Source organism: Panthera leo, chromosome B1 (genome assembly GCF_018350215.1).
Source record: "Panthera leo isolate Ple1 chromosome B1, P.leo_Ple1_pat1.1, whole genome shotgun sequence".
Lineage (NCBI taxonomy): Eukaryota > Metazoa > Chordata > Mammalia > Carnivora > Felidae > Panthera > Panthera leo.
In genome coordinates, this window is record NC_056682.1 from 78,696,812 (window position 1) to 78,713,502 (window position 16,691).

A 16,691-nucleotide genomic window follows, 5' to 3' on the forward strand; every position below is an offset into this window, starting at 1 on the left:
CTCCCATGCACGGAAGTCTTATATACCAAAGCTCTCATTTTACTATTAGATCAAAACTCTCAGCTAAAAAAGGTAACATGTGACACAAGTAGGAATAAAATCGGGTTCTGCATATAATGTTGTTTTTTTCACCAACACATTCAGTAACCTCTGAAGTTCCTTCTAACTTTAAAATTCTATCATTTATCTACTCTGTGGCTCATGATGAATTTGGGGATTGATCTATAATGGCCTAAATAAGGTTATAATAATATAAAAGGTTTGGTTGGAGAAAAGGGACCTTTGATAGAATGGTCCTTGACTGCTCTGAAAATGCCCAGAAACAAGGGAGCATTGATGAGCTTTTATAATATCATGTACATATACATGGCCGACTATACATATACTGACTTTACTGTTTGTTTTTCAGTAGGTATGTGGGGCTTCTTAGGTTCATCTATTTTCGGTTTTTTGATGTTAAATTATTTAGTATATGAAATATGCCAACCAATCAAGCATGAATACACTTGTTTTTGGATACTTGTATACAACGTGAAGAACGTAAATGTATTTTGTATGGTAAACATTTTTTTTTAAGTACCAAAAGGCAGTGACTATCAATCTAATTTGTGTATTGCACTGCAAAATAAAATGTCAACAGATACTTTAAAAATGACAGTCCAGGGGTCCCTGGGTGGCTTAGTCAGTTATGCGACCGCCTTTGGCTCAGGTCATGATCTCATGGTTCGTGAGTTTGAGCCCCACATCTGGCTCCACGCTGGCAGTGTGGAGCCTGCTTGGGGTTCCCTCTGTCTCCCTCTCTCTCTGCCCCTCCCTGCTGGTGCTTTGTCTCTCTCTCAAAATAAATAAATAACTTCAAAAATGTTATATTAATTAATTAATTAATTAAAAAGTAAAAATGACAGTCTATATAGAGATGTGGCTAAATGTGTTTATGTCCTTAGGCCCTGAATTTATTGATTCAGTTCTTAGGTGGCACATCACTAATTGAGGACAATGGGGTATTATCAATTTACAGTATATTTTTATCAGCTACCTATTTATTTAGCTCCAGGAAATTTAGGCTGAGCTCAGCTGGGCTTCTTCATGTCCTCAATTGGCTGTAGATCAACTTCAAGTTAGATCTGAAGTGTCAGGTCAGGTCTTGATCTTGGCTGGGTTCCCTCACGTGTCTGGGGCCTCTGTTAGGACAACTGCACTGACTTTGTTCTGGTCCCAGTGATCTTTCATCCCCTGGCTAGATAGCCAGGGCTTGTTTACCTGATGGAGGAAGAAGTTCCAAAAGAGCGAGGATAGGGACTCTGTCTCTTAAGGAACAGATCTGTGAAATCACATGGCTAAGAGCATGGATACAGGGTGGGCATGAAAATGACACCAGTAGACGACTGTAAGTACCCAGCAGAGTGCTTGGCTTCACTGACAAAAAGCGCTTGACTAGTTAATTAATCTTACCACTCTAGGGTTACCATAATCAACCCGGTGAACCAAACTAAGTAAATTCTTCACTCCTATTAAATCTATTTTATAAACACAGAGTTGAAATCTTAGAGAGGGGAGCCTCGGTGGCTCAGTTGGTTAAGTGTCTGACTTCAACTCAAGTCATGATGTCACAGTTCATGAGTTCAAGTCCTGCATGGGGCTCTGTGCTGACAGCTCAGAGCCTAGAGCCTGCTTCGGATTCTGTGTCTCCCTCTCTCTCTGCTCCTTCCTCACTCGCACTCTGTCTCTGTCTCTCAAAAATGAATACATTTTAAAAAAAGAAATCTTAGAGAAAATGTGAATTTCCCATTTCCTCAGACTTTGGGTAGTTGGTTTGTTTTGTGCTGTTCTGAAGGCAGTGCAGAGAAAACAGTCAAAATATTTAATGTGATATGAGTTTGTCTCTAGAAACTTCTAGGTAGACCGCCACAGAGGGACTCACTCAGCCTCCTCCTATAAGATGGTCCAATCATCTTATCAACTAACTGGAGGTTGAAAGAATTAAACTAGCTTCAAAAACACTTCATTGTACCAGAAAATGGGATCTCTGATTCTTCATTCTGTGTTTTATACCCTAAATGCTGTTTGAAACCAGTGTTTCATTAACAGCGCCAATGACAAGTAGTTTATTCAGATTAAGCTTTTGACTTATTTTCATTCACATTCATATGATGAGCAAGATAAAACTTGAACTCAATTTTTAAGAATCTATTTCTGTACTGTATTTATGCCTTACAGAGATGTTGAGCTTGTGATGCAACGACACAAATGTCTATTTACCTGCTGCTTGAAAATGATGCATTGCTTTCACTTTTCACACAAAATTGTGAACTGTAATTTTTCTAGGTAGTTTGTCTTATAGCCTTGTGATTTTTGAAATCTCAGGCTATGAAGTTTTTCGGTTTGTTTGGTTCGTTGTTTTATACGCTTATTTTTTCAAGTTAGGATTTATATCTAATGATGCTATACTTAATAGCCAGATTTCTTTCCTAGATATATGCACATGTCAGAAGATATGGTGACCTTTTTTTTTTACTTTTTTGATTACAAATCAGGAATGGAGAGTAGCTGTTTCGCTGGGTCTTTAATTAGCATGGCATTCATCGCCTAGTTGTCTTAATAATTAAATGCCATCTTATTTAATATAAGAAGTTTGCCAAACCGGCTGCTTATTTATGAATTTACAAATGTATTACAGTCTTTTACCCTTAATAAAGAAAGCAGTAAACTATATTTATTACATAGCTAAACTTTGATTCTTTTTACTTTGAAAATAGTTGCACTATTCTTTTGAAAGTAGTTGCACATACACATCAGATATGTAAAATTACATAAGAGACACTGAAAAGCAAGTAGAAAACAAAACCCGTACTTGAGAATTGAATATTTAATGTATGGGGGTATCTACAATTCAGCTTTTAAAAGACAATTTAATTTTTCTTATCTTCTTGCATGCAGTATATTTTAAGAAAAAAATAAGAGATTAATTTCAAAGTAATATTTTTCAATATTTTTCAATTTCAATTACAATTTTATTTTAGAAAGAAGAGTCTCAAAATCAAAATTAGAACCTTCTAAAAATTGTCACTAATCTCAAACTGTAGCAATAAGGGAAACTTTTTAGCTCAGCATAACTACTGTCTCTTTTTCAAATTGGAAACCTGGCTCTAGTAAGTGGACCAGAAACCTCTGGAAGTTGGGAGGCTGGGAAAAGCATTGTTGGGGGGCTGGGGAATGAAGGTGTTAGAAATGGTGACTTAGTGTAAGCACTGATAATCCAACTAAAGAAACTAATTACTGCAATTTACAAATAATGAGGTTCACGTTTTCAATTCTGTGGAGGACTTTTTATTCTGGCTTCAAGGCAATAGGAATGATTAACTATAGTGATAAAAATAATGCCCCACTCCAAATCTCAGCAGTCAGCTCTCACAATTTAATTACAACTTCTTATTGACAGGATATTATTTAATATGTAACCTAAAAGTAATTAATATGTTTATGATAACATTGTGAATTTTATTCTTGAAAACTAGCTTTTTGTTTTGATGGCATCACACTTCATATAGAATACAACTTCAAGTCGACATAAAATATGCAGATTTCTATATGCCAGAGATAAGCCAACTAAACAATCACAATGACTTTGAACTCTTCATCCCAAAGATGCATTGGGTGCATTTTTTATAAATTGAAATAATAAATAATAGATTGGGTCTAAAAGTAATTTGTGTTTTTGCTGAGCCATCTACTCCCAAAATATCTGGATTCTGAGTCTCTAATACATTACACTGTGAATTTTATTCCTATTTCAGACTCTTACGTGTGTAGGCAAAAGCAAGAGTTTGGTAGTTTTGTATTTCTTTTAAAGTTTTGTCTTTTCTTCCTGTCGGCTAAAATAGTTTCCTCTTCATTCAAAATACATAAAAAGGAAGAGGAGGAGTTTAGAAATTATATAACATTCTGCTCCATCCATTCCAGGCTGTTGACCGTTTAATTTATTAAAATATGGAATTTTCATTCAAAAAATGTAATTCCTTAATTCGAAATTCTGTAAGGGAAAAATAATTATAGAGGTGCAGGCAGCCATCTGCTCTATCTACCTCGTCATTCTGAGTGCGCCATTTTTGTCAGCCAACAAGCAGTGCTATAATTTGCTACATTGAAAAGGTAGACAAGCAGACATTTTTTGACTTTGCCAGATTGGGAAACTGGCTAGTATTCTTTTGTTTTCTGATGCCATGATGGAAATATACAGAAATGTTAATCACCCTAATTGTGCCTAAGATTTAAGTTCTTATACATCATACCACAGGTAAGAGATTCAGAATACTATCAAAGAGTGAGTGGCCTATGATTCAGTGAATCTTTGATTCTCAGATCTAATACATGGAATGTAGACAGCGCGCTGGCTCTCATTATGTGATCTTAGATATCCTCAAGGTTCCGTCTTCACTCATCTGACAGCGATTGTATACTTTTATTGTTTTGCTTTCTATGTGCTTACATATTATGTTTGCAAACATATTACCATCCCTAGGTGATTAAGGACTGCACATCCAATACATCTATGTGTTTTCTAGACTGTATATCCTATGTGTGTGTTGATTGATCTTCCTGCTAATTTAATGTTTGCTTTTTTTTTTTACAAGTCACTTCTATTGAAATTGTACATTTCTAAAAAGGCTTTTAGTTCTCGAACCCATCATAAAAAATCCCCAGTGCCATTCTCTTCACTTCCAAGTAGACCTGCTGGATGTGTTTAATTTGGAATGGAAAGAGGAAGATTGCTTAGGGCATAGTTTCCAAAAACGTGTTCTTCTGTCAGATGTTAATAGATGTTATTTTTAGGACTCCATAGTCAAATGAATTTGTGAAATGGAAGATTAAAATTAGTTAAAACAGGTTTCTTTCTGAAAAAAACACTGCTCTGGAAATTTAATATACTAATGGGCAATTATAAATCCCTGAAAAAGTGATAAAGTATGTGGTTTCCTACCTACTTGACCATAAAAACCATGATTTTAGAGGGCAACTCATATGATAGTTTTTTGCAGAACATATTTTGTGAAACCCTGATCTAGGAAACAAGACAAAAAGACTATTAATTAAGTATATATGGTAAGAAGAAGAGATCAAAGATGGCAAAAATTTGCAATCAAGACATATGGAATCAAGAGGTGGATGGGGCACCTGGGTGGCTCGGTCGGTTAAGCGTCCGACTTCAGCTCAGGTCACGATCTCACGGTCCGTGAGTTCGAGCCCCGCATCGGGCTCTGGGCTGATGGCTCAGAGCCTGGAGCCTGCTTCCGATTCTGTGTCTCCCTCTCTGTCTGCCCCTCCCCCGTTCATGCTCTGTCTCTCTCTGTCTCAAAAATAAACGTAAAAAAAAAAAAAAAAAAAAATTAAAAAAAAAAAAAAGAGGTGGTATGAGTTGGGATACCTACTTTATTACACTACAGTGACCAACAAACAAACAAACAGACAAAAAACCAACCCAATAAGTTAGTGATTTAAAACAGACAGTGTTTACTTTTTGTTCAGGCCTGATGTTGATCACAGGATGGCTGAGAGCACTGCTCCACGTTGTCTTCACTCATACATGCAGGTGGAAGAGCCTCCACAGATCTACAATGTCACAGATCACCATGACAATGGGAACAGAAGGTGGAGGATCACCTGTGGACTATTAAAAGTTTCTACCTAGAAGTGACCCATACAACTTCTGCTTCCGTTCCACTTGGCCAAAGCATGTAACATGGCCATACCTAACTCAAAGGACACAGGGAAATATAATGTTATTATCTGTCCTGGAGAAGAGAGTCAGAATATCTGTGTGAATGTTCCTAATGACTACACGGAGTCTGAGGAGAACTGCCTCCTCCAAGACGATGCACCTTCCCGTATCCAGTGGGATTGCAGGCATGTAAAGGCCAGGGCCCTCATCCAACTCATGACAATTCTGAGGGGCAATCTTAGTTTCACAGGTTTTCAGAGAGATTGACTGAGGCCATTGTTAAGACTGGATCATGGCTTGGGGACATCTGGGTGGCTAAATCAGTTAAGTGACTTCAGCTCAGGTCATGATCTCACGGTTTGTGGGTTCGAGCCCTGCATCAGGCTCTGTGCTTACAACGCAGAGCCTGGAGGCTGCTTCAGATTCTGTCTTCCTCTCTCTGCTCCTCCCCCCCACCCCCACTCCCTCTCTTTCAAAAATATATAAACATTAAAAAAGAATTAAAAAAAAAAAAGACTGTACCATGGCTCGAACTCTCCTGCTCAGTCCTGCTTCCTTCACCTCCTTTAGGTAAGATTATTCCCAAAAGCACTCCCAAAAGAAACTTCTGCTTGGTAATCTCTATCTCAGGACCTGCTTTACAGGGACCCCAGTCCTCTGCACTAATCACCATATGTTTTTGAATAACCTGAAATATTGTTTTGTATGTTTTAAGCTTTATTTTACATACTGTTGTGTTATACATATTCTGCAATGCGCCTTTTTCCTTTAAATTATGTTTCTGAGGTTTATTCATGTTGATTCATGCAGCTCTAATTCATTTATTTGAACTGATTTTTGGAAAATGCCACAATTTATCTATTCCCCTATTAAGAAGAATTTGGGTTTTTCCCATTTTTTCAATATGAGAATTTTGCTGAGATTCTTTGCAAATATCTGCTTATTCACATATACTTAAAAATACATGTATACCATATATACATATATATGTATATATATATATATATATATATATATATATATAACTAAAATAAGAATTATAATAAAATAGGGTCTTTACACTCTCAATTTTATTAAATGTTGTATTTCCCTGAATAAATGGCCATTTATTTTTTTCTGGGAATTTTCTATTCAATTCCTTGCCCATTTTTTTTCAGTTAGATTCTTGATTTTTTAAAACTGAGCTTTAAATATGCATGATACCATTCTTTATCAGATATATGGTTTGAAATATTTTTTCCAAGTCTGTAACTTGCCTTTTAACTTTTTTAATGATGTCTTTTTTTTAAATAAATAAGCCTCAAATTTTAATGTAGTCAAATTTCTTTATCGTTTTTTCCTTTATGCTTATGCATTTTGTGTTATATACAAAAATTTTCCTTCCCCCAGGTCTTAAAATATTCTGGATTTTTCTTGAAGGCATTTATGGTTTTTGCTTTCCACATTTAAGCTATTAACCCAACTGGAATTTATTTTATATTTGTATATGATATAAAGATATAATTCTTTTCCATATGGTCAATCAATTGTCCCAAGATTATTTTGTCCAAACTAATATCCCTAATTCTTTATAATGTTTTTATTTATTTTTGAGAGAGAGAGAGAGAAAGAACATGTGCACGTGCCCACAAGTGGGGGAGGAGCAGAGGATCCAAAGCAGGCTCTACACTGACAGAGTCAGCCCAATGCTGGGCTCAAACTCACAAACTACAAGATCATGACCTGAGCCACCCAGGTGCCCCAGTATCCCTAATTTGTAATGCCACTTCTGTGTATATGTATGTGCATGTGTGCACATGTGTGTTGGACCTTCTGCCCTATTTATGAGTCTATTTGTCTGTTTCTACACTAACATCATCCAGATTTAATTACTATGGCCTTACAATGACTCTTGGTATCTGAAAAGGCTTCTTTAAAATTACCTTGGCCATTCTCAATTTTTTATCCCAAGTGAGTTTTAGAATCTACCTGCTAACTTTCACCAAATGAAATTCTCTGTTGGCATTTGATTGGAATTGCATCATATTTGTATATGTTAATTTGGAGATAATTGATATCTTTACAATATTAAAATTTCCATTTATGAAAATGGTATATCTCTAAAGAGATTCTTTTTTACCATATACATGTTCAAGTCCCACTTTTTCAATATTGTGATGCATCCAAGGGAGCATGGAAGTAAAGGGGCAGGCTACACATATGCATTGCTCTCCTGTTTTCTCTTTCGGAATAAACAGTTTAAATTTGGCACAAATGTGACTCGAAATAAGTGCAGCACTTTAAGAATGACTGATGTCATATGAAGGAGCTACATAGCACCATTTGAAATTATTTGAAAGGCTGAGAAATCCAACAAAGGAAGTACAGTTATAAGGGTCAAGAGAGTTATGTCAAGGCCCTAAACATGTGCCGGAGAAGACAAAGTAAAAAGACTGGTGTTCCCTCCTGGGAGTCATAAAGGTTGGCAGACCAATACTTATACATTCATTCATTCATTCATTCATTCATTAAACAAATATTCATTGAGTACCCACTATTTTCCAGGCAATGTTCTGGCACTGGGGAAAGAAGAGAAAACCAAATAAATCCCCTGCTCTTTGTGAATCTACTTAGGGAAGGGACTTCTTAAACACTTAATAGTACTGAGCACCCATTGTATAAAAAATGTAAATCACTCTTTCAGTCCTCAAGGTGCTTATAAGAAGATTAACCACCATTAAATCACAAGAGCAATAATCAGTGCTATGTGGCATGCTCCAAACTATAAATGCAATTAAAGTTCTGAGCAGAAAGATACTTGGAGATTGGTTGAGAGACACAATAGGTTTTCTGGAGAAACCATGTCTTATACCAGAATTTGAGGACCAGTAGGATTTGATAGGTAGAAAGGAGACTGGGAGTTTTGGTTTGTTCTTGTGTTTTTGTTTTAATGTAGGCTTCATGCCCAGTGTGGAGCCCGACAGCGGGTCTGAACTCATGACCTTGAGATCAAGACCTCAACTGAGATTAAGAGTCAGATGTTTAAACAACTGATCCACCCAGGTACCCTGAGACTGGGAGTTTTTTAGGTGAGGACAACTGCATTAAAAAGGCATTGAGATGAGACTCTACACACCATGTGGGTAGACAGAGAGGAACTCAGCATTCCTGGAAAAGAGATTATGTCTGACAAAAGGAAGAGAGTTTGGATAAATCGGATGAGGTCAGATAACAAAGGACTGTGACCTTTGTGACTCCAGCAATGAAGTTTAACACGGCTGCTGAGACCAATTACAGACTCTTTTCCTCCTTTCCTCTTCCTTCTCTTCCTCCTCCTTTTTCATACATCAGGGAACTGATACAATAAAAGGAAACTTATAAGATTTATTAGCCTAACATTGATATAGAGGAAGCATTGGAAAGTGAAGAGACAAAAGATGGAAACTACTACCATGGGCTTGACACAGCATGAGAGGCTCTGAGACAGAAGACAGGATGGTCTACATCATGGAACCTACAATCAACATGGGAAGGCAAGGCTAATGTGTCTACTACTAAACTAAATAAACGCTTATAACCCAGATGTTTGCCCCAGATGTAACCTTTTGCCCTTTGGCTTGAACCCCCAAATCCACACCTGATTGAATTTCAAAACTCTTTTCATACTTTCTGCAAATCCCTAGGGGCTCATATCTTTCAGGGTCACTCTCTACAGCACCTGCATCCATGTGGGTCGCTTCTGTTTTCTTCCTTGACAGCCTACACCCAAAAGTCTATCCTTTCACCAATTTCCATAAAATATGCATGCTCTCCAAGCATTTAATGAGTTTATTTTAATTTCCTGGGCAATTGAGGATCATGGGAAATGATCCTATTGGGCTATGTACAACTTTCTCCTGCTTCACTGCTTTACTCTCCCTTCCCTCCCAGTCTCACCCTCTGCTCTCCATTTCTCCTTTTCTGAAATGCTTGCAAGAGCCTCACAGTCTCCTCTTCTTTTTTTTATGTAGACCAGTGCATTGTTCCCTCAATCCTCACCCCAAACTCTCATACCCAAACAAATTAAAGTGCCAACAAACAAAGGGGAGATACCATTTCTTAAAAGTAGTTAAGTTTGGGAGTAATAAACAAACCGAAACATTATCTTACACAGAAAATATATAAGAGAACAATCTAAGGCAGAAAAATAAGTGTATTTTAGACAGCATCGTAAAAACTGGGGAAATAAGGGCTACAGTAGTTCAGAGAAGGAAAAGATCAATCAAGAAGTGTTTTAATGGAGGAGACAGATCTCGAATTGGACCTTGAAGAAAGGCTAGAATTAGTATTGCAGAGAGAGGAGGCAAGAGGTCATTCAAGGTAAGGAAATAGCTGTAAGAAAACCACAGAGCAAAGAATGAGCCTGGCATCTGGGAGATGGCAGCTCTCAACTGTGAATTTAGAAGCAAGATAAGGCTGACTGGGTGCTGGAAATGCTGTATTGTCAGGCTCAAGGGCTTGGACTTAATCCAACAAAAATCAAAAGAAGCTCTAACAAAATGCCTTGAAAGGCAGGGGACGAGTGAAGCTTTGGGGCAGGGGTTGTGGTGGGGTGGGTCCTTGGAAATAAGAACGAAGGGTGCAAATGCCATCAGAATTCTCTCTTTGTTTCTGATCTCTGCTTCTTTCTGTAGGTTGGCTTCAATCTCTTCTCCTGAAAATCAGTTTTCTCTACCCAGTGAGTATGGTGATTCAGCAGATTCCTGGTTTACCATCCATGGAGAAAAGACTCTTACCTCTTGCTCCAGCTCCAAAATGCAAGAGAAGTATTCTCTTTGGCTTGGCTTAAAGCAAGTCCCCATGCCTAGAACCAGCATTGCAGTCGGAAAGGTAAGGTTGTGGAAGAAGATGGTAGTTTCTAATGGGTCACATAATACAGCATGGCCAGATTTGGGAAAGGGAAAAAATAGGGAGTTAAAGAAGGGGTATGAAGCATGGTTGTCATCATTGTGAGAGTTGTGAGTGAGGAAACAAATACAGTTTGTGTCTATGATTGCACCCATTGACAATGCTTATGTAAAGAAAATTGATTTATTTTTCTGCAAGCATTTACTGATAACCTACTATTTTTAAATTGCTATCACATCTCTCTTTGCTTTTTTTTCTCCTTTTCTTCTAATTTAAGTCATCAGCCAATATTTTGTGTCCTTCTAAGGCATCTTAAATTCTTTTTGGGAAAAATAGAAATAAAATTAAAATCAACTGCTTAACAGCTGTTATGAACCAATTATTATGTTAAGACATAGTTCCTGTTTTCAAGGAGCTCTTAGTTTAAAAGTAAAAATACCATGTACGCAAATAGCTCTCACAGCGGATAGAAAATGATAAATCCCACTAAAAAAAATGGATAAAACTCTGAGTTCAGAGTTTATCTTACTATCAGAAATGGCATTATTGAATCAGTATTTTCAAGTAGAATAGATCAAATTAAGACAGGAAGATATGGCAATGAAAGACTTTCTATAGAGAGGAACAGCTTGAGACTAGAATAGAATGGGAGTAATAAAGAACAGAATATGTTGAGTAAACAGTTTATATCTGACAGGATGGACCTGATCCTAAAAGGGGAGTGGGTTAAGAGAAGTAGACCCTTCCAAATCTGTATTCAATCAATACAAGGTAGCCTTGGGAAAAGTGACAAAAAAAATACATCTAAAAATTTTTGTAGAAAAATGTATGGGACACTGTGACAGGGTGATAAAGAAGCAGCTGAGAGGGAAAAGCAAAAGTGACAGATTTTGAGGGTGATGGAGCTGAAGAATTAAAAGTGTCTTGGGCAGATTTGTGTTACATATTAAAGACCATTCGCACCATGAGAAGTGATCGGCTCCCTTTCAGGAGGCCCTAGATTCCAATCGTTAACATGCTGAGAGACGTGGAGATGAGTCTGTTTTCAACACTAACCCTGGCCAGAGTTAGTGGTGCCTCCATGTGGCCTGTGGAGCCCAGACACTGTAAAACCTCAGAGTACCACTAATTAATTAATGGTGCCACTGGAAAGTCCTTGCCCTGGAGGATACAGATAAGTTGTTCAAACCTACAACACATTCCTTTTGGAAATCCAAAGATTTTTGCACAATCCATGTTGTGAATGTTTACCTTGGTTCCAAGGTGCCATTTCCTTAATTAAGTGACCTTTCCACATGAGCTGTCCCATTCTATACTGTGTCAGCCCAGCTAGGGAATTCATTCCCTTCTTTGGTACCCACAAACTAACTGCTCTCACATGGTGTTGTTGCTTACAATGGATTTTATTGAAGGTTTGGGAAATGGAAGGGAGTTCATATAACAAAAAACGGCTCCAAATGGGATTTTAGACATATCTGTCTTTTAAAAGCCTTCAACTGTCCTATGACTAAGAATTTTTCAGAAGCCACCTTACCTCGTATTGTGCTCAACCTTGCACTATCTCGAAAGCTCCTTCTACCCCACCCCAAAGTTCAATTTTACTTCTCCCATTAGGAATTTATCCCCAAGATTTTCAAACTCTTTCCAGTAAGTTTTTCAGCCAAGGGTGATTTGCTCCTTTGGGGTGATGTGGCAATGTCTGGAGACATTTTTGATTTTCAAAGCTTGGGGGCACGTTTACTACCGGCACCTAGTAAGCTGAGACTGAAGATGCTGCGAAACATCCTAGTTTGCAGGACAGCCCCAACAACAAAGAATTATTCAATCCAAAATGTCAATAGAGCTAAGGTTGAGAAAACATGACATACAGTAAGTCTGTTCTCTCCAGCATCCATGCTCTCAGACTCCATGTCTTCCCACCTGAAGTCCGTAACCTATGAGGTGGTTCCCTCCATTAAACTGAAGGGGACTGATACAGACACAGGAGCAACAGAGACCCTGAAATTTCCTTTAACACAAGCTGCCCTTCTTAGAAAAATTTGTGGTTTTCAATAGAATCTTTCCTTAATCCATAGAGAATAAAGTTCTTATCCATACTCAACTCTACTTACTCTGCCAGAAAGAGAAAGGGAGAAAGAGAAAAATGTAAATAGTGTGGGTGATTCTGTTCCACGTTCCACTAGAGCATATGCCCCGAGGAGCGCAGGATGGGAGATGCGAATCTGATGTTCCCTCAGTTGGTCTCAGTTCCTGAATTGCTCTCATAGAATGAGCATCTTACCATGCTGAGTGTGATTCAAGTGTTTTAAGATACGTTTTTTTTTTTTTTGTACAACATGGCCCCTAAATGCAAGCCAACTACTTCATCAGGTGTTTAGCTGAGAAAACAGCAATCTGTTCCAATGCTGGAGGAAAAACTGGCTGAGTTGGATGCTATATCAGCCTCAAACATGCACAAAAATGGCCATGTAAATTATACTTTAAGGGATTTTTTTTTTTCCCTAGGGTATTTCTGACTTGGTATGATTTTTCACCTTACTCACTGACTTAAGAACAAAACGCTCTGTAAAGTGCAACTCCACATTAAAGGAGAGGTGACAGGGAAGCAAAGGTCTTGGGATGGAACCTTGAGGGAAATTAGAGTTGAGATGGTGGGGAAAAAAAAGAGAAAAGAAAAGAAAAGATGGTGAACGAAGATCAGAAATGCAAAGAAGATGGAGAGAGCACATGGCTACTCTTATCAATTTTCAGGCACATCTGTCTGCTCATTGAAAGGAATTTTACTAACGTTATAAAAGGGAAGCTATGCCACAGAAAGCTTAGTTTGTTGCAGTATTGATCTTTTAAAGATGTTACTGTGCAATGTAGGATCAAGGTCTGCAAACTTCTACTAATACCTATTGAATTGTTAACTCTCTTGTCTTGCATGCCTAATGTAAAATGTCGTCTTTGTCATTTAATTTAATGAGTTTTGGGCTGGCTTGTTTCTTAATTTAAAAAGCCAGCAAGTATATGTCATAAATTCTAAACAATTTGTTTAAATATTAAACAAGTAACAAGGCAGCTCTCGCAGGTGTGCCTTTGAAGTCTGTGTTTATACTGTGTGTGCAAATGGCTTTTTGTGTGTGTAAACAGTGAGGTTGAAAAATAGGTGGTCACCACTTATCTCTGTCTTTGCTGGTGCACATTCTGCCAATGGCCCACACTCAGCAATTTGAAATGGAGGCTATTCTTCTGATTGTTAAGATGAGATGGGGAAAAGGAAAATTAACTCATAAATATTGCATGGGTCAAACATTTTATGTGAGGTTTGAAAAGATAAATTCTATAGTAATCATTTCAGAAATTCCCATTTTAATTAAATACAATATTTTCCAAATTGTGCTGTGGTGCATGGCATAGGCTTTCTAAGTTGGGAACTTTCTGAATAATGCACTAAATAAAGGGGAAATTGTTCTCTACTAAGTACTATTTTCAACACATAAAATTTTGTAATGATTTTCTTTTATTTGGGCACAAATTAAGGATACAGATACTTTCTCCAGACCAAATTACTACCTTTTATTGTCAAGATTTTAGTTCAGTGTTGCTATGAAGTACAATTTATGAAAAACAGTTTAGAATAGAGAATTGCAGAAATTAAATACTGGATTGGAAATATTAGAATATTGGAAAGGATACAGGGTTGGAAGATAGTTACCTAATAGGTTTTAGTTGACTTACCCAATAACACTATTAGAAAGAAAATATCACTTTGATTCCAGAGAAAGGACATATTAAAGTCAAAGTTACAACTGTTTGAGACAAAATTCAGATTTGGTTCTGGGGATTCTATAATCTATATCATTTTCTCCACAATATTCTGCTGCCTAAATAATCAATATAGGGAAACATCCTAGTATAAATACATTCAAACTTTATTATATTACTCCCTGTGGGCTTATATTCTGTCCTATCTAAATTGATCAGGGCAATGCATCCAAATTTCATGGAATGCATACAATAAAAATTGGTCACTCACATTCCAGTACAATGCAGTTCAGGCAACTCTCCATAGTAACTTTGCTCCAAGGAGTGTCTCAGAGATCCAATCTCCTTCCATGCTATGATAATGCCATCCTAAACTTGAGACCTCCCAGGCATTCATGGTAAGGGAAGTGACAGTTTAGACAATCAGTGAAGGGGTCTTATGACCAGTGGAGCACATCACTTCCACTAATGTAACATGATGCAAACCAGTCATAGGGACCCAACCGAAATGCAAGGGAAGCTGAGATCTGTAGCCTCTCCGTGTGCTCAAAAAATAAAAAAAGAGAGAATGAGTGGAAGAGATCAAATTTGGAGAACCCATAGAATTGTGTCTTCTACACTATTTAAAGAAATTTACTTCTTCAAATAACATAAAGACTCTATAAATATTATGTAAAAGTCAAGGTCAAGTCTATGCCATGGAACACTAGGTTACTATAGGAGGAGCAGAACTGTGCCAGGAGAGTTGCATGTTTTGTGACAGGAGGCTTGAGATATGAGAAGAAGCCAGGCAGACAGCTATGAATATCAAATAAACCAGTAAGGAAAATACAAAAAGGGAGAAGAGATCCAATAAGGTCAGATGTCAAGTTCAGGGAGAGCAGGAAAGAATATGGGTAGAGTAATGGGTAGGAACAAATGGTTTAGGATTAATGGTATGAAAAATATCATAGTTATTGTTAATTGTTTACTACATATAATCCATTTTATAGGTTGTTAATCCCCATAACAACCTTATGAGGTAAGTTGTAGTACCTCATTTTATAGGTGACAAAACTGAGGCCCAGAGTCACACAGCTACTCAGGCAAAGCTAGGATCTAAACCCAAGCTAAATCTGGCTCCAGAGTCTATGCTTTTAACCTTTATACTTTATTGCCACTCTAAAAGACAAACCCTGCTGGATTTCCTCTTCTAAGTGATACTTAGTTTATGACATAGAGGCAACTTTTCAAAAGAAAATGTAAAAGGCTGGATGTCAAAGTTCCAATGTACTTTATCACCCACTGATTCATCAGGCTATATTGGGCCTTTCTTTCTTCCTGATCTCATTTCCTCTTTGCAAAGTAATTATTTAAAAGGCTAAACAAACTGATGGATAGCTTATCCATCACCCTGCTTACAGACCCCTGCCTTTGCCATTTCAGATCAGAGGAAATGCTACTTCTAAATTTCTCCAGAGTAGGAAGTCCACAACTTCCTCGGTAATCTGTCTCAACATTTCACATTCTGTAAGTAGATACATGGCATCTGGGATGTATGGGAAATCTAGAATGCTTCATCAAAATTCCAGAAAGGTCAGTAAATTCTGAATAGCATATGAATCAAAACTAGCAAAATGTATGCTTTCTGCAGACCTTCTACATTACTATCTCAAAGATGGATTGACAGATCAACCTGGGTGTTGTCTCTTTTTTTTCTCTATTTTATCTATCCTATATGAAGAGTTTTTGCAGATTGGAGAAGAAACTCTTCCTTTTTTCTTAAGAACCTTTTTCCTGGGCCATTGTAGTTTGATCATCTCTCAAGGAAATTTTGAATAGTCTTTAAAAGCAAGAATAATGTTGTTAATATTTAATGACATGTATGGCAGCATTACCAATCAGGCCTGGGTATCAGCCAATCAGCAGGGCCACAGGCTGTAAGCAAGGAATTGTCCTGGTACTAACCCACTGAACATCAGGCCTGCTCTTAACCTTGTGCTGTGGTGCTCTGGCAGCATGCTAAAGGAGATTGTAATCTCCTGCACATTCCCCCTGTGTGTGCTATTATAAACACTGGGGGCCACATACTAGCTCTCTATTTCTGTGTCAGGTGCAGGTTAAAATCTGAGCTCTTTTGGCTTTCTACGGAATAGTATTACTTGCATTTCAAACTCTACTGATATATCTCGAATAGCTAAAATTCTCATTATATTGCAATGATTTTTTTTTTTTTTGAGATTGGTTTGAATTGGATATGTTTCTTCTCAGTTTAAAAAAATCATTAATTGAATCTAGCATGTTCTATAAATTTACCACGTGGCTTGGTGAAAGGTTAGCTCATCTTAACTAGAATCTTTGGTTACCACTGATTCCACAA